Genomic DNA, 22,485 nt, shown 5'->3' on the forward strand with positions numbered 1-22,485 from the left:
TATTTGAGCATAAGCTTTCGTGAGCTACAGCTACAGCTCACAAAAGCTTATGCTCAAATAAATTTGTTAGTCTCTAAGGTGCCACAAGTACTCTTTTTCTTTTTGCGAATACAGACTAACACAGCTGCTACTCTGAAACCTATCTTTTTAGTGTATCTGTCAGGAGATGTAGGAAGCAAATGTTCCCAGAGTAGGAATTAATTTTGTATGCTAATATGGTGCCAATATATTTGCTTTTGTGTTTAATTATTTTATTTATTGTATTCCTTTATTATTGTATTTACTTAATATTATTATTGCATATTTTATGTGTATATGGAGATGCCTAGGAGTATTTCTGGTATGTATTGTACTTGGTGTGCTCCAGCTTCTTCTGTACTTAAGTCTACTTGCAAGCAAAGAGCAACCTATTTCTGTGGACAATTTGTTGGTGAAATGAGTGTCAGAAGAAATATGAACCTGTTGCTATAACTGAGCCTTGATTCAGTACATGTCAGGGTGAACTCTGCTTTACTGTTCAGGAGAATTAGTTGGGCTACACCTGAGTTGTAATCACAGAGCCTTTTGTGGTTGCAGAGTTCCTTGTTCAACACTTGTATCAAGGCAACTCAGAAGTCTTTTTGTTTTGTCTGACTGATCCTGGGACTAGATGCCTGTGGGTGGCAAGTATCACTCTAAATGATGAGTCAAATGTATTCTAAGCTCCAAGGCTTCTACAAAGCAGGGTGTTTTCCTAAGTCACTGGAAAGCAAGGTGTTGACTGAAGGGACTATTACAATGTACTAAGTCCTGTTCCTCTACACAAACCCAAGGTAATATGCTTTATCCAGGGTATATAAACAGGGTGTCAGGGAGAGAATCTCCCATGCTCAACCTGGTGGCATGATGGGGAGCACCATACAAATGCTCCACACGTCCTAATGCAATTGATGGGCTTTTTGCATCTGTGCTCAGTGCATCTCCCCTGTTGGGCCTCTGGCTAGTGTATCTGCATAATGTTTTCACAGTGCTACTTCTCAGAAGATCTCAAAGCATTTTACACAAGGGGTCAGTATCACTATCCCCATTTTACAAATGGGGAAACTGATGTTCTAAGAGGGGAAGTGACTTCTCCAAGGTCATACAGCAGGGCAGTGGGAGCACCAGGAGTAGAACTCAGATCTTCTAAGTCATAGGTCAGTGCTCTAGCCACACTGCATCTCTTAAATAGTATCACATTGATTTATCAAAATGTTGCCATTGTGATGTAGCAAAATTTTATACCTGCAATCCCATTGCCCATCAAAAAAGAAAGAAAGAAATACACAAGGCCCAGTTTGATTTCCTAGATTTTAGGAATGTCTACACAGTGTAGTGTAGGATGTCTACAGTACGAAAGTAGATAGATTTTATAGAAGTCGATTTTTAGAAATCGATTTTATACAGTGAATTGTGTATATCCCCACTAAGTGCATTAATTCGGCGGAATGCATCCTCAATAGCATGGCTAGCATCGACTTACAGAGCGATGCACTGTGGGTAGCTATCCCACAGTTCCCACAGTCTCCGCTGCGCATTGGAATTCTGGGATAAGCTCCCAGTGCCTGATGGGGCAAAAACATTGCCGTCGGTGGTTTTGGGTACATGTCCCACCCTCCCTCCATGAAAGCAACGGCAGACAATTGTTTTGCACCATTTTTCCTGGGTTACCCATGCAGACGCCATACAACAGCAAGCATGGAGACTGCTCAGCTCACCGCTGCTATTGTGAGCATTGTAAACACCTCACTCATTATCCTGGAGTATGTGCAGAACCGGGCTAAGAGATGCCAGCATGAGGACAATTGTGATGGGGAGATGGACACAGACGTTCCTGAAAGCAAGGGCTGTGGCAATTGGGACATCATGGTGGCAGTGGGGCTGGTTGATACAGTGGAATGCCAACTCTGGTCCAGGCAAACAAGCACAGACTGGTGGGACTGCATAGTGTTGCAGGTATGGGATCATTCACAGTGGCTGCAAAACTTTTGCATGCATAAGGGCACTTTCCTTGAACTTTGTGAGTTGCTTTTGCCCGCCCTGAAGTGCAGGAATACCAAGATGAGAGTTGAGAAGCGAGTAGGGATAGCACTGTGGAAGCTTGGAATGCCTGACTGCTACCAGTCAGTTGGGAATCAATTTGGAGTGGGCAAGTCTACTGTGGGGACTGCTGTGATCCAAGTAGCCAATGCAATCACTGACGTTCTGTTATCAGTGGTAGTGACTCTGGGAAATGTGCAGGTCATAGTGGATGGCTTTGCTGCAATGGGGTTCCCTAACTGTGGTGGGGTGATAGATGGAATGCATATCCCCATCTTGGCATAGCACCACTTGCCAACCAGTACATAAAACACAAGGGGTACTTCTCAGTGGTGCTGCAAGCACTGATGGATCACAAGGAATGTTTCACCAACATCAATGTGGGATGTCCCAGAAAGGTGCATGATGCTTGCATCTTTAGGAACTCCAGGCTGTTCGAGCAGCTGCAAGAAGGGACTTACTGAATGCCTCCATGCATTAAGCTGTGCCCTATCAGTGTGGGAGGACTGCATGAGCTCGGAAAACATGTCATTGCGAGTGCATTTTTTTTGCCTTCGATAACCTCAGGGACGGAGATGATAGGGGGAGCATAAAAACATTTGCACCTCATGGGAGATAAAAAGGGAGAGTAAAATTTAAGATGATACATTTCTGAGAATTAAAGGGAGACTCTTTCACAGTGAATCAAGCAATTCACAGCAGACAGCACATGTGCTTTAGCTACAAGGTCGCATTTTGCCTTTTATATTGAGCACCTGCCGGTATGGTGACACATCACAAATGGCTGGGCAACAGAATTCAGTTTCCAGGCAGCTATGATAAGCCTTTTGGTACACGGGGTTGGCTTCTTACGCCTTCATAACATGTGGGAATAGTTTCAAACTGCAGCACCATCCTTTCCCAGAGCAAGCAATGGGTTGGGTTTCACATTTAAAAGGAGGGACTGCGGTTTTCGGGTGGATGTGCAGCACACACTTCCCCCGACCCCCTGGGATGATCCCTTCACCTCTCCCCGCACCACATGGCTATTCTCCGGGATGATCCCTTTTAGCCAAGTGCAAAGAACCCAGCATGAACGGGGTCCTTTTACTGTTCCCTTACAAAAATTCCCCTATTTCAGCCAGGTGACCATGAATGATATCACTCTCCTGAGGCTAACACAGAAAGATATAGACCAAATGTTGCTTGAATGCAACCAAAACCCAGGACCATTCGCTGCCATGCTTTGTGCTGCAATGATTCCAAACTACTTGCTACTGGCTTGGCGTGGTAAAGTGTCCTACCATGGAGGATGAAATAAGGCAGCCCTCCCTTCTGCAAAGGGTTACAGAGTACCTCTAGAGAGCTTCATGGAGACGTCCCTGGAAGATTCCAGCTCCATCCCCAGACACGTTAACAGACTTTTCCAGTAGCTGTACTGGCCGCAAATGCATCCCAATTCTTCAGGGCAAATCAAACATTAAACACTATTGCTTTTAAACCCTGTACTGTAGTTACAAATGTGCACTCACCAGAGCTGCCTTCTCCAGCTTCACGGTCGGGGATCCCACCTTGGGAGGGTATTGGCTCCAGGGTGATGAAAAGGTCCTGGCTGCCAGGGAGCACGGATTCACCACTTGCCTGCTGCACATTCTCCTCCTCCTCCTCCTCCTCATCCACAAAATCCTCCTCCCTGTTGTGTGAGACTCCCCCCTTGCAGGTGTCCATGGACAGTGTTGGGGTAGTGGTAGGGTCCCCCCCTTGAATGCCATGCAGCTGATCATAGAAGCGGCATGTATGGGGCTCTGACCTGGAGTGACTGATTGCCTCCTTTGTCTTTTGGTAGGCTTGCCTGAGCTGCTTAATTTTCATGTTGCACTGCTGTGTGTCCCTGTTGTAGCCTCTCTCCACCATGCCCTGTACGATTTTGGCATATATAGATTAGCATTTCTTCTTTTTGATCGGAGTTCGGCCTGTACAGATTCTTCTCCCCAGACAGCAATCAGATCCAGTGTCTCCCATTCGGTCCATGCTGGAGCTCATTTGCGATTCTGGGGGGACTTCATGGTCACCTGTGCTGCTGAGCTCACCATGCTGACCAAGCAGGAAATGAAATTCAAAATTTCCCGGTGCTTTTCCTTGTACCTGGCTAGTGCATCAGAGTTCAAAGTGCTGTCCAGAGCGGTCACAATGGAGCACTCTGGGATAGCTCCCGGAGGCCAATACCATCGAATTGCGTCTTCACTACCCCAAATTTGACCCAGCAAGGTCGATTTTAGCGCTACTCCCCTTGTCGGGGAGGAGGAGAGAAGTTGATTTTAAGAGCCCTTTAGGTCGACGGAACGGGGTTGGTTGTGTAGACGCATTCATTATAAAATCGACCTAATGCGGCTAAATTTGACATAACCCCGTAGTGTAGACCAGGACTAAGTAGGTCTGATTCTTCAGGGATCTTCATATATCTAAGTCCTACCAGGCTTTTTTGATAGCCCTTGATTTCCTGGGCTAACAGATAACCATGTCCTTCCTGCAGGTTTTCTTTCCAGGTCTATAGTATAATGAAGTGTAATCCCCAGTGTTTGCCAGTGCTTGTCTGCAGCCTTAATTGACTTTATCTAAACAACTGATACCCAAGATGAGACATTTAATTGTTTAGCATGATCACACTTGAACTGCATTCTTCTCAGTCCTGGGCTATGAAACCTCCATTGTTTTCTGCAGCATGCAAAGGCAAAACATTGACTGCTGCTGTAATAAAAATGTGTGTGGAGTGGGAACATCTTTGATGCTTTTGTTCTTTCTTCACTTGATGGCATGAATTTTACCAGAGGTGATCAGGTTTTCTCCCATCTCCTGCCAAATATCAGGACTGAGGCACATTAGCTGGGATGTGTAGCATAGGGCACAGCCCTTGTTCAAACTCTATCTGCTCCACTCAAAAACATAGGCTAAAATTAAATAAACAAAACAGCGAAACACATACTTACTGAGGCAATCGGAAAGTGATAGTGTTCCAAAGGTTCTGAGCTGATTTAAGGATTAAATGTGATTATCTAGATGATGTGAGGTAGATTTGTCTCTCTTTGGTTCAGCTTTTATTATAAAGCCCAATGCAGTAGCAGAAAAGGATTGCATCTTAGTAAAAAACAAGAAGTAACCTCTCTGGACGGTGCTAACTCTGAATGTTATACAGGGTCAGATCCTCAGCTGGTGTAAAATGGTGTATCTATACAATGCTGATTAATAATGGAATCATGCTGATTTACACAAGCTGAGGATCTGTATTTAAAAATTAACTAACATATTGGTTTACCTCTGACAGATGTGGAAAAAGAACAATGCAAAGAAAAGTCATCAGGAGAGGAACATGCAAATTTTGATTTGACATAATGGGTGGAGGTAATCAAAGCAAAATAAAGTGTAAGTTTCATCATATTAATGTATTTCATGTAGCTCAGGGAAGAAGACTGAAGAACTATAGTTACCATACAATAAATATTATTTTAATGAGAATCATGAAGATTTGATCAAGCGAACAAACTGCCATAATGCAAGTTGAAAATACACATGGTCAAATTCTTGCTTATGTATGGTTGCATGTAGACCTCTCCAAGGGCAGAATTTGGTCTATAATCTGTGGAAAGATAATCATAATAGGACAAAAGAGAAGATGTTATGGCAGTAGCCACAAATGACAGACATGAGGCAAATCTGCTAGATTTAACAGATCTTTAATAGAGGAGGCTGATCTTGCATAACATAAGAGGAGTATGCTGCCAATCTTTGAACCCATTTGCTAATAAAATATCATTGCTAATTGTTATCCCTTATGAATTCAGTACTGGTTTCCAGCCAAAGCATCATAAGCAGTTGACTGCTCAGACACAACAGTAACATTCAATAATGCCATGCTGTGGCAGTTCAGAGGATACAGCAGCACAGGAAAGTGATGTAAAGGCCTGTGAAGAAAAATCTAGGTGGCAGATTCCGCCTGGAAACTCAAGTTGGAATGAGACAAAATGGTTAAATATGATCACATTCTGCCTCTCCAGGGTAGGCTAAGGAGGCAGATCAAGAAATGTTTGTCTACATGAGACTAGCCTTATAAAAGACTAGAACCCTACTCATGGGGGCTTTCTGCATTGACTGGCATAAGAATTGAGGAATAATTGGGAAAAAATACATATTTTTGAAGATAGCATAAGACCTCTTTATTAAAGTGTTTGTTTTTGTTAAGTAAATGAGTAATTCTAAAATAATTTTGGAAATCACCCTTGCTAATAAACAAGATAGAACAAATAGAGCTTAATAAGAATCCCCCTGTCCCCTGAACACTGCATAGTACTTGTTCATATGCACATACACACACAAAAGTTACAGACTTCAGACTTCTCTCTTATGAAATATTGTAATATTTAGTTGTAATATGTAATGACCCCAATATCATCAGCAGATGCAAGATATTCAGCATGAGAAAAAAATCGAGAAATTATTGAATATGCAAAAGAAAAGTAGAGTCAGTTCTTATGCAGAAAATTAACTGTGGGAAAATAAAACGTATTTACAGAATTGGTTATTGTGTGTTTTAGACAATTAGAGTTTAGCTGATTTACCAAGCATACTTTTTAAAAAATAGGACTTATAGACCAAACTATACACTTATGAAAAAGCTATAGAAGAACTTTCATCTCTCACTGTTTTGGTGTATTGATATTGTAGGAATCTACGATTATTTAGCATATTTTAAAATTTTACAGTTTTGTGCCATTAGAGAGAAGGGGGCATGCTTATTTATTCAACATAAATCATATGTTGTAGAATGCCTTGGAAAGCATTTAAGAAATCTAAAGGATTTGGGGATGCATAGGTCAAGAATGAATTGTAGACCCAGTTTGGGGATAGGAAGTTATGTTGTACTGAACTCTACTAGGAACCACTGGTAGAATAGACATGGAGGGCTCAACATACAGAGATGTGTGAGCAAGGATAGTACCTCTGGAGATGTAGCACCTATTACTCTTTGTCCCACTGAGTCGGCAGGCCCCTGACAGCATGAAACAAGTTGCTCGGAGGGTGGAGGTGAGCAGAATGCCTGGATGGGTTGTATGTACTCCCTGCACATAATATAATGTGGCTTAACAGGCATTCCTGATTCAGCCTCATGCAATAGGTTATTGGCAGTGAGGCAGGAATAGGGCTTGGGGACCCATGATTAAGTGGAAGGAGGGTTGTAGGGCCTGCTGTTTGGCTGGAATATTACCTTGAAAGCACTTTTGCTACAACCCACAACCTACAGGAGAGAATTCTCCCCTTTGCTAATTCAGTACTCTTCAGCACCTAGCTGAATTACTAGACCTCATCACAAACAGACAGAAGTCAGTTTTCGTCGACAAAACAGTGGACGTGTACACACAACAATGCTCCTCCCACCGATTTAACTCCCATGCTACGCCAACAAAATAAAAAGCATAGAGCTTTTTGTGACGTCGTTAGAGGGATGCAGTATCAGTGTAGACAATGTCCTTGCTTATGTTGCCCTAATTGGACTTCAGGAAGCGTCCTACAATGCCCATCCTAACCATTGTAGTCAGCAGGTGTAACTCCACTGCTCTGCAGGTACAAAGGCATGCATCCCTCCCCGATGTAAAGGCCTGGGACTTTTTGAAATTCCTCTTCCTGTTTGCTTGGCAGGGGCTGTTCACACAGCATCTTCCCAGCTGACCATGCCAGATTTCTGCAATAGACATGTTCCCGCATGGTATACACTGGAGCTGTTGGATTTTCTGGGTCTGGGGGGAGAGGAGGCTATGCATTCACAGCTTCGCTGAAGCCATAGGAGCTTTGATACCTACTGGCTGATTGCTAGTGGCATGCAGGAGAAGGGACATGAAAGGGACTGCACCAGTGCTGTGCTAAGATCAAGGAGCTGAGGCAGGTGTATCAGGATGCAAGGTCGCTCTGGTGCAGTGCCAAAGACATCCCATTTCTACAAGGAGCTGCATGCCATCCTTGGCGGTGATGCCACTTCCAAGAGCCCCGTGGATACTTCCGAGGGGACTGGAGGCAGTGGCCAGCAGAGTGAACCACAAGGATAAAATAGTGGATGAGGAAATGGAGTTGGAGGAGGATGTGAGTCATTCAACAGGGTCTTCCGGTGGTGTGGCAAGCCAGGGCCTGGAGGGGTTTAACCAGTCCCAGAACTGGCTCTGGCACTCATGAAGAGGAGAGGCAAGCTCTGTTAAGCATGCATTTTGATTTGATACTGCACTGTGATAGGATATTGAGGTCTCATTTATTTTGTTACATGATAGAGAAGGCATAAGGGATAGAAATTAGTAACAGAGCCTGTGCAGCTAGGCAGTGGAGGTCCAGGGGAAAACATTGTTAATGTACACTGGTATGTCTCGGGAATCTCCATGGAGACCTGTAGGAAACTTTTGTGTAGGGACTCCGCAATCCTCTGCTGAGGATTGGCAGAGCTGCCTTGTTTCTTCCCTCACTGTCGGAAATTTTGCCATGCCAACCAGCAATTATTTCTTCAGGGACCAAAGCGGCACCCAGGCAAACAGTATATGGACTCAGTCTGAAGCCACAAGCACACAAGAGATGCATCCTTGTATCCTGGGTTACCCTCAGGATATTCAAAACACTCTCCCTAGACATGTGTAGTGACCTTCTTTGCAAACCACCCAGACACTTTGTCTCTTCTTGCCCATTCCCCTTCCCAACTCCTCCCCTGCCCACTGAACTCTCCATATTTGAGACTCTTGCCAAGCTGTGCGCTAGCAAAGGGACAGTGAGAAGGAGATGTATGTGACTTCTGTGATTCACAGCTTTGAGTGCACTCACAATACTGTCTCTGTTTCTTTGGCTTCTGCAGCCATGCACTTGAGGATCAACTCCTACCCACTGGCAGAGTGCCTCCATCAGATAAGGAAGCGAATGAGGAGGAGTAAGGAGGACATGTTTAGAGAAGTGCTGCAGTCAACACAGAATCATAGAATATCGGGGTTGGAAGGGACCTCAGGAGGTCATCTAGTCCAACCCCCTGCTCAAAGCAGGACCAATCTCCAACTAAATCATCCCAGCCAGGGCTTTGTCAAGCCTGACTTTAAAAACCTCTAAGGAAGGAGATCCCATCACCTCCCTAGGTAACGCATTCCAATGCTTCACCACCCTCCTAGTGAAAAAGTTTTTCCTAATATCCAACCTAAACCTCTCCCACTGCAACTCGAGACCATTACTCCTTGTTCTGCCATCTGCTACCACTGAGAACAGTCTAGATCCATTCTCTTTGGAACCCCCTTATAGGTAGTTGAAAGCAGCTATCAAATCCCTCCTCATTTTTTTCTTCTGCAGACTAAATAATCCCAATTCCCTCAGCCTCTCCTCATAAGTCATGTGCTCCAGCCCCCTAACAGATGCAACACATAGTGAAACAAGAGCGTGCAGGGAGACAATTAATGAAAAATTCAGGCTGGATAGTCTGGAAAAGAGACATGGGCAGGAGCAGATGATAGATGGAGAGGAGCGGATGATAAAGCTACTTGAGGGCCAGTCAGAGATGCTTGAGTCCCTCCATAGTGCTGGCATCTGAGCACATCTGTACACGACTCCCCCTGCAGCCAGTACAGAGCGCCATCCCAAAGCTCCCCTCACATGTTCCCACTCTGTCACAGTACCCTTTGCAATCCACCCCTAGAGACTGGTTTCATGATGAAAGCTGGAGTTACACACAGCTGTGAGCGCCTGAACAGAAAGACTGCTCCTCGTTCCCATGCCCCCCGTTTAAAAAAAAAGTGTTATCCTTTAATTAAAGTCTAGTCTTTGGGGAAAAAAAGAGTCTTTATTTGTGTCATGCACATGGTAGCTGCTGCTAACATTCAAACACAGAGGCTATAGGCAGTAACATTTGCTCACTACAATGAAAGCTCAAGAAGCAAGCATTTCAGGGGTCATTTAAGGCAGCAAACAAACATTGCCTGGCCAAATGCATCATATAAAAAAGACACATTACTGGTGCTCATTGTCAAAATGCTCCTACAGAGCCTTACTTATTCTAATAGCCACCCTCTTAGCCCCTCTAATTACCCTGGTATCTGGCTGCTCAAAATCAGCACCCAGACAATCCACCTCAAAGCTCCACCCCCATGGAAACTTTTCCCCCTTTGCTTCACAAATGTTATGCAGAACAGAGCAGGCTGCTATGACCATCAAAATATCTTCCTCATTGAGTGCCAGTGATCTTTTAATCTGCCAAAGGCACATTCAACAGTCATTCAGCACCTGCTGAGCCTGTTGTTGAAGCATTCCTCGCTGCTGCGTAGGTTCCCGATGTAAGGCTTCATTGTGCCACAGGAGCAAGGCATATGCTGGATATCTCAGGATTACTATGAGCATTTTCACATCCCCCACTGGAATCTTCTTGTCTGGAAAGAAAGTCCCAGCATGCAGCTTTCTATACAGTCCAGTGTTCCTAAAGATGCATGCATCATGCAACTTCCCTGACCACCCTGCATTGATGTCAGTGAAACAGCCCCAGTGATCCACCAGAACCTGCAAGATCATGGAGAAGTAGCCCTTTTGGTTGATGGACTCTGTCGCAAGGTGGTCGGGGCCAAAACTGGGATATGAATGCCATCTATCCCCCCACCACAGTTAGGGAATCCCATTGCCGCAAAGTCATCAATTATTTCCCGCACAGTACCCAGAATCACAGGAGGCAATCAATGGCGCTGTACACATGCATCACTGCCGCTCCCACTGTGGACTTTCCAACTGGAAACTGATTCACAACTGATTGGTAGCAGTCTGGATTTGCCAGCTTCTACACAGTCATCACCACTCACTTTTCCAGTGTGGGCAGCTCTCATTTTGGTGTCTTTGTGTCACAGGGCAGGGGTAAGCTCCGCACACAGTTCCAGGAAAGTGACTTTGAGCATCCAGAAGTTCTGCAGCCACTGCTTATTATCCCATACATGCACCATGATGTGATCCCAACACTCAGTGCTTGTTTCCTGAGCCCAGTACCGACGGTCCCGCACGTGCAGCTGCTCCGTGAATGCCAGCAGCAATCTTGAATTGTTTCTTTCCATGGCACTCAGCAGGGCAGGCACCACAGCTTCTCTTTGTTTCCCAGCTCATGAAATAATGCAGGACCAGCCACGTTGTGTTCATAACACTCATCACCAGATTGGTCAGCAGCTCAGGATCCATGCTTTCAGGCAGAGATGGTGGGCACACAGTTTACAGGGGCTGTTAAAAGCAGCACAAAATGAAGTTGGAAACCCATGGAATGCTGGGACAGAAAGAACTGCATCATGGGATGGTGAGCACACTCCCATGATGCACTGCAATCAGTTCCCAGAGCTTCCAGTGGCAGAGGGTGGTGAGTTGCACAGTAGGACAGCTACCCATGCTGCAACACCCTCTCTGTTGATGCAAGAGCACTGACTGTGGACTCACTCCGCTGACACAAGGAGCATTGTACACATCCAATATAATTGAAGTGGCATATGGTCATCAATGTAACAAGGTGACTTAACTCTGTAGTATAGACAAGGGTTTAGTTTGTGACAGGGTAGAGTTGGGGGGACGGACGGATAGCTCAGTGGTTTGAGCATTGGCCTGCCAAACCCAGGATTGTGAATTCAATCTTTTAGGGGACCATTTAGGGATCGGGGGCAAAAATTGGGGATCGGTCCTGCTTTGAGCAGAGGGTTGGACTCAATGACCTCCTGAGGTCCCTTCCAACCCTGATAGTCCATGATTCCGTGGTGGCTGGTGACATCTGAAAGGATGTAAGGTGAGATACATGCAGCATCCATCTCAGAACCTTCACTGGATTTATCTTGAGCTGGAATAAAGAACAGTTCACCATAGTTGTGAACTTCGACGGTGGAACTCCCAAACATCTCTTTGCTGTTGAGCCATTGAGAACAAGTCCAGTAGAACCACGGCTGCTGTGACACCAGTATGTATCACTCTCCACTCTGGACTTCTCCTGCTGTGTCTGCACTGATGGAGATGAAATTCCTGTCAGACCTTTTAAAAATATTATAGTGTACAAAGACTCAACATAGAGTAGAGCTGAAAAAGAAGATGTTTTATTTTGGCAGAGGTTTAGCTAAACAACTAAGCAGCCTCCATCTTGGAAAACTTCCTCACTCCTCCCTTTCCACCCACTGGAGAATACCAGTTTTAGGACTTCTAATAGTAAATAGCTATTCTCACACGGGCCACTAGGGGGAATTGAACATATCATCTACCTACACCATTTACAAACATGAATCACTCTTTTCAAGCAAAAAGTTAGTGGAAAAAGGTAATATTAGACATTTTACCATTATGGTTAGGGGACCTCTGGTCACAGTAGCCTCAGCAGGAAGCAGGGAAGCTATTTGGGCCTAATTTTGTGGACGGTTGAGTACCTACAACTCCAGTTCAAGTCAATAGTTCTTGCATATTCTCAGTATCTCTGAAAATAAGGCCCCTTTTGTCTACAACGGGTAAAGGTTGGTCCAAGAATTGATTTTAGTGATAATTTTTGTTTTGTGCATGTGGGATTATGGGAATGATGATGATTGATTGGTTTGAATTGCAGTAGTGCCAATAGTCCTTAATCAGGGATCAGAGGCCCATTGTGCAGGATACTGTACATGCATATAGGAGCTTACTAGGGTTTGACTCCTGGAAGGAGGGGGGAAGAGTGTATTTAAATGCAGCATTTCATGTATAGGAATCTGCATTTGAGAGGGTGAGAAGGGAAACAGTATGGTAATTAATTTTAATTCTTACATAAACATGCTTAAGCATGTGAGTTGGCTTTTGCAAAGGCGCAAATTTTGTTCAGATTATCTTGACCTCCAATCAACATATATGCAACAAGCTAATTACTGAGCAAGGACTAATGGGGACTGTGCAAGGTCAATACACAATTGCTATTACATTTATTGTACTTTTTTGTCCAAAGGCTAATGATTTCTGGCCTGAATTATACCAGGCATAAATTTAATTCTAAACTTAATAGTAGCAGCAGACCGTAAGATTTACATTTTAGGCAATCATTTTTCATTGCCTCATGTCTTGTGGGATTTCAAAATGGATTTTATATGCTTCTGTAGTAGCAAAATGCTTCTTCAGAAATTGGAAATCTCCATACACATCAGACATTATAACTAGCAGCAAACTGCTTTTTGAGTCTTCCTTGAATAGGAAGTATTACCTGCAGAAGCAGACACCTTCGTGAAATGTGCTGGATATAATTGTAGTCTAAAATTAATTTGAAATCAATTAGGAAACCTATGCTCCTTGCCACTGTGAGATGTGGAAGGGAGCAAAGAAGGGTAAAGAGTGAACAGGGAAGGCACCAGAACCTGCAAAAGCATCCAGGCATGCTCCTCCCTTTCCTGTGGAAGCCTCTCTGCTCTAACACTGTGTGATGAGGACTCTGTGGGTTTGTGGAGGGCATGTTGAGGCTGGGAGGGGTCAGGGTATTACTTGCATGGTGTTCTTCACTGTTGGTATTTCTGCTTGAAAATTCAGCAGATGTTAATGCTGTTGGAACCACATTAATTTCTGTTCCACATGGTCCAGAACAGGGGTTGGGTGGAGGCACAGCAAGGCATAGTAATAGCGGTATGGCTCCCTGAGGATATAGGTTGCTAAGGGGAATGATATGCTTGAAGAAGTACTCCTCCCTTGTATTGGAGATTCTTTTCCTCCTGGTTACACCATGATCCTTGGGATTTGGGGACTGTCTTATCTGCCTGCTCTGTAGCCCTTTTTAGGGCTTGATCCAGCAAAGCACTTAAGCACATGCTTAACTTCAGGCATGGGAGTCCTCTCATTAACTTATACCTGTTTGAATACTGTGCTGGTTTGGAGCCTGAATGCATGGATTGAGGTATATAGGTGGGATTTGATAAATAACAATGGAGATACACAGGATGAACAGTGTATTTCAGACCTCTGACTTATGTGACTACACCCATTTCAGTATGGGTTTGAGAGGCTTTCAATACAGCATAGTGTCAGAATCTTACAGCAGCACTGAATTTGAAGTATTTCCAGTCAGTGTTGAAATGAGAGCAAGTGTCTGAGTGAGATGTAACCACCAAACTAATTTTTGTAACTATTTATTTAGGATATTTTAACAGGTTGCCACGTAAATATCAGAAACAAAACAATCGTTATTGTTACAACAATTAGCTTTGTTTAAAGGGACATTATGCGGGGATATAGTCAGCAGATCTATCTTTTTAACATGGTGTTACTATATTACAGAGTAAGCATGTCATTTCTGTTGATTGTATTAAATTCAGTGAAATCTCTCTATATACATATTTAACATACCAGGTATGTCTATCAAATGTTAATATTAAAAAAAAAAGGACACGTGTGATGGGTATTTTTGGCAGGTGAATATACTTTGAGTACTGAATAAAAGGTACCCAAATATCTGAGAATCTATCTGTGCTCTGTGTTTTTTTGCTAGGCACATAATTGGTGTGTTAATTTTTCCATAACTGCAACCTCTCATATTTTTTGAATCATTCCTCAATGGTTGGGCTAATTTTCTTTTTCCAGTAAGTGGCTACCAATAGCTGAACAGATACAAGCAGATGAGAGATTGATTCTTCATTTCCTTTTATCTTACCATTTCCACGGGGAAGCCCCAAGAGGATTACCAAAGGATCATTTGGTAATGAATATCCAACAATTTGTGATATTTGGTTACAGATTGCATCCCAATACTCTCCAATGACTGGACATGTCCACCATATATGCATAAAACCTCCTCTTTCACCACAATTTCTCCAACATTTATCCCCATTCAGTCAATATATACATATTTTAACCTTACTGCTGTGAGGTAGCATGGAAACAGTATCTTAAAGAAATGTTCTTTTACTGTGCTACAGAGTGAATTTGTTGGCCCTCTTCCAGATTGAAGCACATTCCTATGGAGTAATGCATAAAACATAAGCCCTTGTATCAGAGGCCTGGTATGAGGCCTGAGGCCTAAACTAAAGTAGTTGTCAAAACTTTGCTAATATGAAGTAAAGTCAGGTTCTGAGCAAGAGGCAGGCCCTGCTCACAAATTTGGCAAGCACAGGGCTCATATTGCAAAAACACATATTCCTAAGAGGTGCTGGGCACCGAGCACTCACGCAAGCACATTCCATAAGGGTGGTACCAAAACACCTCGGTACCGACACATTCCCCAAAGATAACAGGAACACACTGACCCATCCTAAAGATAAGGTCAGGATGACAACATGATGAATAAAAATATTTTAATCAAACCAACAAGTACAAGGCAATGGGTGGCACCCTGATACGTCAGGGGCAATAAGTACCTTGTTTATATTGGTGTATAAAGATATATCTGAGAGGGAGTGTCTTTGGCCAGATGAGGGGGCAAAGTGGGAAATTGCCACCACTGACTGAGCTGTGTCCATTGTTACAAGCATACATGTATTAGTGGTCCAGTAAAGTCTGCGGGATACTAGAACTGTGCTTCATCAACAATAAACCTGGATGGGTGCCTTCCTATCTTAACGGATCTTGTGGTCATTGGGCGGTTTGCTCAAAGTCTGCTGTGCCAGCTTTCTGTGCAGAGCTGGGACAGCACACAGAGAGAACACACATACACACAGCTAAACATCTAACCACAGTGTCTATCCACATCTTTTTCCCAGTGTGTCAAAGATGGATATAAATTAGTTATATTTTTGTTTCCCAATTCACCAGATGCCATTGCCTATGGGCAATATATAGTTTTCCTATAGTTTAATAAATTAAACTAGTTTGTATAAAGTTGCCCATAGCTTGCCAGTCCTGTGAGCCTTTTAAAAACATAAGATCTTTCACTGGCATGTGTTTGTCTTTATTATTGGACTGTGTATTGATACCTCTTATAATACTACCATAAATGTGGATCATATGGGATGCTACACTTTTCAATGGTAGAGAATCACTCTTTCACACTCACACATGTGCACAAGTATACTTCTGCAGGACGGATAGCTCAGTGGTTTGAGCATTGGCCTGCTAAATCCAAGGTTGTGAGTTCAATCCTTGAGGGGGGACATTTAGGGATCTGGGGCAAAAATTGGGAATTGGTCCTGCTTTTAGCAGGGGGTTGGACTAGATGACCGCCTGAGGTCCCTTCCAACTCTGATATTCTGTGTGATCACACTAGTTGCCTTTTGGCTGGGACAAGATTTCTCCGCCCACCCCCTTGGCCAGACTGGCCTGGGCGGGACAGGGCTATTTTGCTTTCATGTCAGCTGCTCAGGTATCGGGGGGGGGGGTGAGATTAGGTTGTGAGATGTTTGAGTTGTTACAGCTTGGTAGGTAGCAGTAGCTGGTAGTAATATTTTTTTTGTGGAAAAATTGGAAAGAGTCCAGTGGAGGGCAACAAAAATGATTAGGGGACTGGAACACGTGACTTATGAGGAGAGGCTGAGGGAACTGGGGATGTTTAGTCTACAGAAGAGAAGAATGAGGGGGGATTTGATAGCTGCTTTCAACTACCTGAAAGGGGGTTCCAAAGAGGATGGCTTTAGACTGTTCTCAGTGGTAGCAGATGACAGAACAAGGAGTAATGGTCTCAAGTTGCAGTGGGGGAGATTTAGGTTGGATATTAGGAAAAACTTTTTCACTAGGAGGGTGGTGAAACACTGGAATGAGTTACCTAGGGAGGTGGTGGAATCTCCTTCCTTAGAAGTTTTTAAGGTCAGGCTTGACAAAGCCCTGGCTGGGATGATTTAATTGGTCCTGCTTTGAGCAGGGGGTTGGACTAGATGACCTCCTGAGGTCCCTTCCAACCCTGATATTCTGTGATTCTATGATTCACCAAGGTTGGGGAGGACTTTCTCTGCAGTAATGGTGGGGGTCCTAAGGTCTGGTATAGTGCAGGGCCATTTCCTCAGTCTTTGAGTATAGGATGGTGGAATCCCAGGAGCAGTGCTGGAACCAGATTGAAAATATAAGGGTTGGGGAGCTGTGGGCAGCCCTTCCCCAGGTGGCACAGATTACTGAAGGAAGGCTGACCTGCACTTGACAAGTTATTGCCAGATATTTCCTAGATGTGTTAATAAAGTTGTAGCCAATTAAATACATTCCTGGCGTCTTGTATTGTCTTCCTTGGGTATCAGAGACAATTCCATCTGTCCAATAAGGAAAAACTTTCAAAGAAAAGCTGTTGTGTTCTTTGTAATATCCTGCTTTAGCAAAGTGACTGATGAAGATGAAAAATTAGATTCCAAGACTGAGATAATCTAGCCTGACCTCCTCTATAACACAGACCATAGAATGTTCCCAAAATAATTCATAGAGCACATCTTATAGAAAATGGTCCAGTCTTGATTTTAAAATAGTCAATGATGGAGAATTCACCACAATGCTTGGTAACTTGCTCCAATGGTTAATTACTCTCACTGCTTAAAAAAAAAGAAAGGAAAAAAAAAGCCTTATTTCTAGTCTGAAACTGTCTACCTTCAACTTCCAGCCATTGGATTATGTTATACCTTTCTCTGCTAGATTGAAGAGTTCATTATTAAATATTTGGTCCCCCCGCAGGTACTTATAGGCTGTAATCTATAGTCACTCCTTAACTTTCTCTTTGTTAAAATAAATAGATTGAGCTCTTTGAGCACTAAGAGGCATGTTTTATAATGCTTTCATCATTCTCATGGTTCTTTTCTTATCCCCATCCTTCTTGAATTGTAGACACCAGAACTAAACACAGTATTCCAGCAGTGGTCACACCAATGCCAAATACAGAGATAAAATATCCTCTCTACTCCTACTCAGTATTCCCTTTTATGCATCCAAGGATTACATTAGCTTTTTTGGCCACTCTGTTACATTCAAAAACCAGTCGGAGAACACTTCAATCTCTTGGGTCACTCGATTACAGACCTAAAAGTGGCAATTCTTCAACAAAAAACCTTCAAAAACAGACACCAACGAGAGACTGCTGAATTGGAATTAATTTGCAAACTGGATACAATTAACTTAGGCTTGAATAGACACTGGGAGTGGATGGGTCATTACACAGAGTAAAACTATCCTCCTCCCCCACCCCCCACTGTTCCTCAGACGTTCTTGTTAACTGCTGGAAATGGCCCACCTTGATTATCACTACAAAATGTCCCGTCCCCCCCACCCCCAGCTCTTCTGCTGGTAATAGTTCACCCTACCTGATCACTCTCCTTACAGTCTGTATGGTAACACCCATTGTTTCATGTTCTGTGTGTATATACATTTCCCCACTGTATTTTCTACTGAATGCATCCGATGAAGTGAGCTGTAACTCACGAAAGCTTATGCTCAGATAAATTTGTTAGTCTCTAAGGTGCCACAAGTCCTCCTTTTCTTCTTGCTGTTACACTGGGAGCTCATGTTCAGGTGATTATCCACCATGACCCCCACATTTTTTCAGAGTTGCTGGTTCCCAGAATAGAGTCCCCTGTGATGCAAGTATGACCTACATTCCTTGTTCCTAGATGTACACATTTAGATTTAGCCAGATTAAAACACACAGTTTGCTTGAGCCCAGTTTACTAAGTAATCCACATTGCTCAGTTTACAGGGCTGGCTCCAGGTTTTTTGCCACCCCAAGCAAAAATAATGTGGGCTGCCCCCCACCCCAGCCCTGGGCTCCCCCCCGCCCCGCAATCCCTGCTGCCCCAGCTCTGGGTTCCCCCCTTCACCCCCACCAGTGCCCTTCCCCACACTGCACCCCCGACTGCCCAGCCCTGGGTCACTGGTAACTCGCTCCCAGGGTGGGTCATCAGCATCCCGCTCATGACACTAGCAGGGGCTGAGGCTGCATCCACCCGACTCCTTCCCGGCGCTCTGACTCTGCCTGCTCCCACCTCGCCTCCAGGACCGGCTGGGAATCGGGAGGGCAGAGCTGGGTGGAGTCAGGGGACTGCCAGAAGGCTGAGGAGCCAGAGTAGGGCAGCCCCAGAGGGAGCGGCCGGCAGGGAGCAGAGCCCCGGAGAGCGGAACGCGGGCCCCGCATGGCAGCACCCCGGGCAAAGGTCCCCTCTATGGCCCCGCTGCTGCTGCTGCTCCTGGCCACCCTGCCACAGCCCCTGGGCAGCTCGAGCTGCTTCGACCAGACCCGGCTGTGGTGCTGGGGGGCAGCCGCCCTGCGGCACTTGCAGGCAGCTCCATGCGCCCCAGGGGGTGGCCCCCAGCCCGAGTGTCCCGCGCTCCATGTGTCGGAGTCCGCTGGCGGCACGAACCACAGTGGCCCCAGGGTGCCCCTTTGCTGCTGCTGCTGCTGGACCCCAGTCCCAGGGGCAGCTTTGGCCATCCACTGTGGCTTTTCCACCTGGACTTTGGCAGCAGCTTGGGGGCCGGGACAGCATCTACCTGGGTGAGCGCCCGCAGGTCCGGCCCCCAAGCAAAAAAAAAAAAAAGGATGGCCCGAATGCCGCCCCTGTGAATGTGCAGCCCCAAGCACCTGCTTGCTTTGCTGGTGCCTAGAGCCGGCCCGTCCATATAGATGACTTTTCCTCTTCATTATTTACCACTCCCCCAATTTTTGTCATCTGAAAACTTTTTCAATTATGATTTTATAAGCTCAGTTGCTTATTTAGTTTAGTTGCTTATCTAGGGGGTTGATGTTTCTGTTGATGTCTGGTGTGGGGAGGGAAGAGGGAAAGGCTTCCGCTGTTTAAAATTAGAAGGATTTACTTTGTTTTTAAAAACCATTGAAAGGAGGCCAGAAATGAATGAGTTCAAGAAATGAACCAATCACTGGACAAATGGAATATAAGATTACTCATATCTTTAAAAGACTAGCTTCAACTATGCATATTACATGACACTCTGTAAGTATCTGCAGATAGTTGTGTCATTGCACCGTAATGCTGATTTGAAGTACTTTGAAGTTCTGGTAATTAATCTCTCCTCGATATAAGGATTACCGTTCCACAGAGTTTATATGAAACCAAGATGCAGTTTGGTGATATTGGGGTGGGAGAAGGGATATCATGTGGATAGTCTGATTCTGCCATCTTTACTCTCCTTGAATATCAACTGCTATAATTTAACCATTTATTCCTACTCATTGTTTGATGTCATTGGGATTACTTGCAGAGAAAGATGGTACTCTACTTGAATAAGGGACACTAGCCCTTGATTTGTAATCCAGAGTGTCTGAAAAAAGATAACAAGGAGTCTGGTGGCACCTTAAAGATGAACAGATTTACAAATGCAGGCATTATATAATGACACATAAAGGAAGGGAGTTACTTCACAAGTGGAGAACCAGTGTTGACAGGGCCAATTTGATCAGGGTGGATGTAGTCCACTCCCAATAATAGATGAGGAGGTGTCAATTCCAGGTGTCAATTCCAACAGCACTCTTACAGCAGGATTATCTGGCTATTTGGACTTTCTCCTCAGACCCTACGCTACCAGCACTCCTAGCTATCTTCAAGACACCACCAACTTCCTGAGGAAACTACAATGCGTTGGTGATCTTCCTGAAAACACCATCCTGGCCACCATGGATGTAGAAGCTCTTTACACCAATATTCCACACAAGGATGGACTATAAGCTGTTAAGAACAGTATCCCTGATGAGGCCATGGCACACCTGGTGGCTGAGCTTTGTGACTTTGTCCTCACCCACAACCATTTCAGATTTGGGGACAACTTATACCTTCAAGTCAGTGGCACTGCTATGGGTACCTGCATGGCCCCACAGTATGCCAACATTTTTATGGCTTAGAACAACGCTTCCTCAGCTCTCATCCCCTAGCGCCCCTCCTCTACTTGCGCTACACTGATGACATCTTCATCATATGGACCCATGGGAAGGAGGCCTTTGACGAATTCCACCATGATTTCAATAATTTCCATCCCACCATCAACCTCAGCCTGGACCAGTCCACACAAGAGATCCACTTTCTGGACACTACAGTGCAAATAAGTGATGGTCACTGTCAAGGTTCCTCCCCCACTCTGAACTCTAGGGTACAGATGTGGGGACCTGCATGAAAAACCTCCTAAGCTTATCTTTACCAGCTTAGGTCAAAACTTCCCCAAGGTACAAAATATTCCACCCTTTTGTCCTTGGATTGGCCGCTACCACCACCAAACAAATACTGGTTACTGGGGAAGAGCTGTTTGGACACGTCTTTCCCCCCAAAATACTTCCCAAAACCTTGCACCCCACTTCCTGGACAAGGTTTGGTAAAAAGCCTCACCAATTTGCCTAGGTGACTACAGACCCAGACCCTTGGATCTTAAGAACGATAAACAATCCTCCCAACACTTGCACCCCCCCCCTTTCCAGGGAAATGTTGGATAAAAAGCCTCACCAATTTGCATAGGTGACCACAGACCCAAACCCTTGGATCTGAGAACAATGAAAAAGCATTCAGTTTTCTTACAAAAAGACTTTTAATAGAAATAGAAGTAAATAGAAATAAAAAAAAATCCCCCCTGTAAAATCAGGATGGTAAATACCTTACAGGGTAATTGGATTCAAAACATAGAGAACCCCTCTAGGCAAAAACCTTAAGTTACAAAAAAGATACACAGACAGAAATAGTTATTCTATTCAGCACAATTCTTTTCTCAGCCATTTAAAGAAATCATAATCTAACACGTACCTAGCTAGATTACTTACTAAAAGTTCTAAGGCTTCATTCCTGGTCTATCCCCGGCAAAGACAGAATATAGACAGACACACAGACCCTTTGTTTCTCTCCCTCGTCCCAGCTTTTGAAAGTATCTTGTCTCCTCATTGGTCATTTTGGTCAGGTGCCAGCGAGGTTACCTTTAGCTTCTTAACCCTTTACAGGTGAGAGGAGATTTCCTCTGGCCAGGAGGGATTTTAAAGGTGTTTACCCTTCCCTTTATATTTATGACAGTCACATAAACACAGCCCTATACCAGAAACCTACTAACCGCTATACTTACCTACATGCCTCCAGCTTCCATCCAGGACACATTACACCATCCATTATCTACAGCCAAGCCGTAAGATACAAACAAATTTGCTCCAATCCCTCAGACAGAGACAAACACCTACAAGATCTTTATCAAGCATTCTTAAAACTACAATACCCACCTGGGGAAGTGAGGAAACAGATTGACACAGAGAGATGGGTATCCAGAAATCACCTACTACAGGACAGGCCCAACAAGGAAAATAACAGAACACCACTGGCCATCACGTACAGCCCCTAACTAAAACCCCTCCAGCACATCATCAACGATCTACAGCCTATCCTGGAAAATGATCCCTCACTCTCACAGGCCTTGGGAGGCAGGCCAGTCGTTGCTTACAGACAGCCCCCCAACCTGAAGCAAATACCAGTAACTACACACCGTACCACAGAATCACTAATCCAGGAACCAATCCCTGTAGCAAACCTCGTTGCCTCCTCTGTCCCCATATCTACTCTAGTG

Source organism: Natator depressus, chromosome 3 (genome assembly GCF_965152275.1).
Source record: "Natator depressus isolate rNatDep1 chromosome 3, rNatDep2.hap1, whole genome shotgun sequence".
Classification (NCBI taxonomy): Eukaryota; Metazoa; Chordata; order Testudines; family Cheloniidae; genus Natator; species Natator depressus.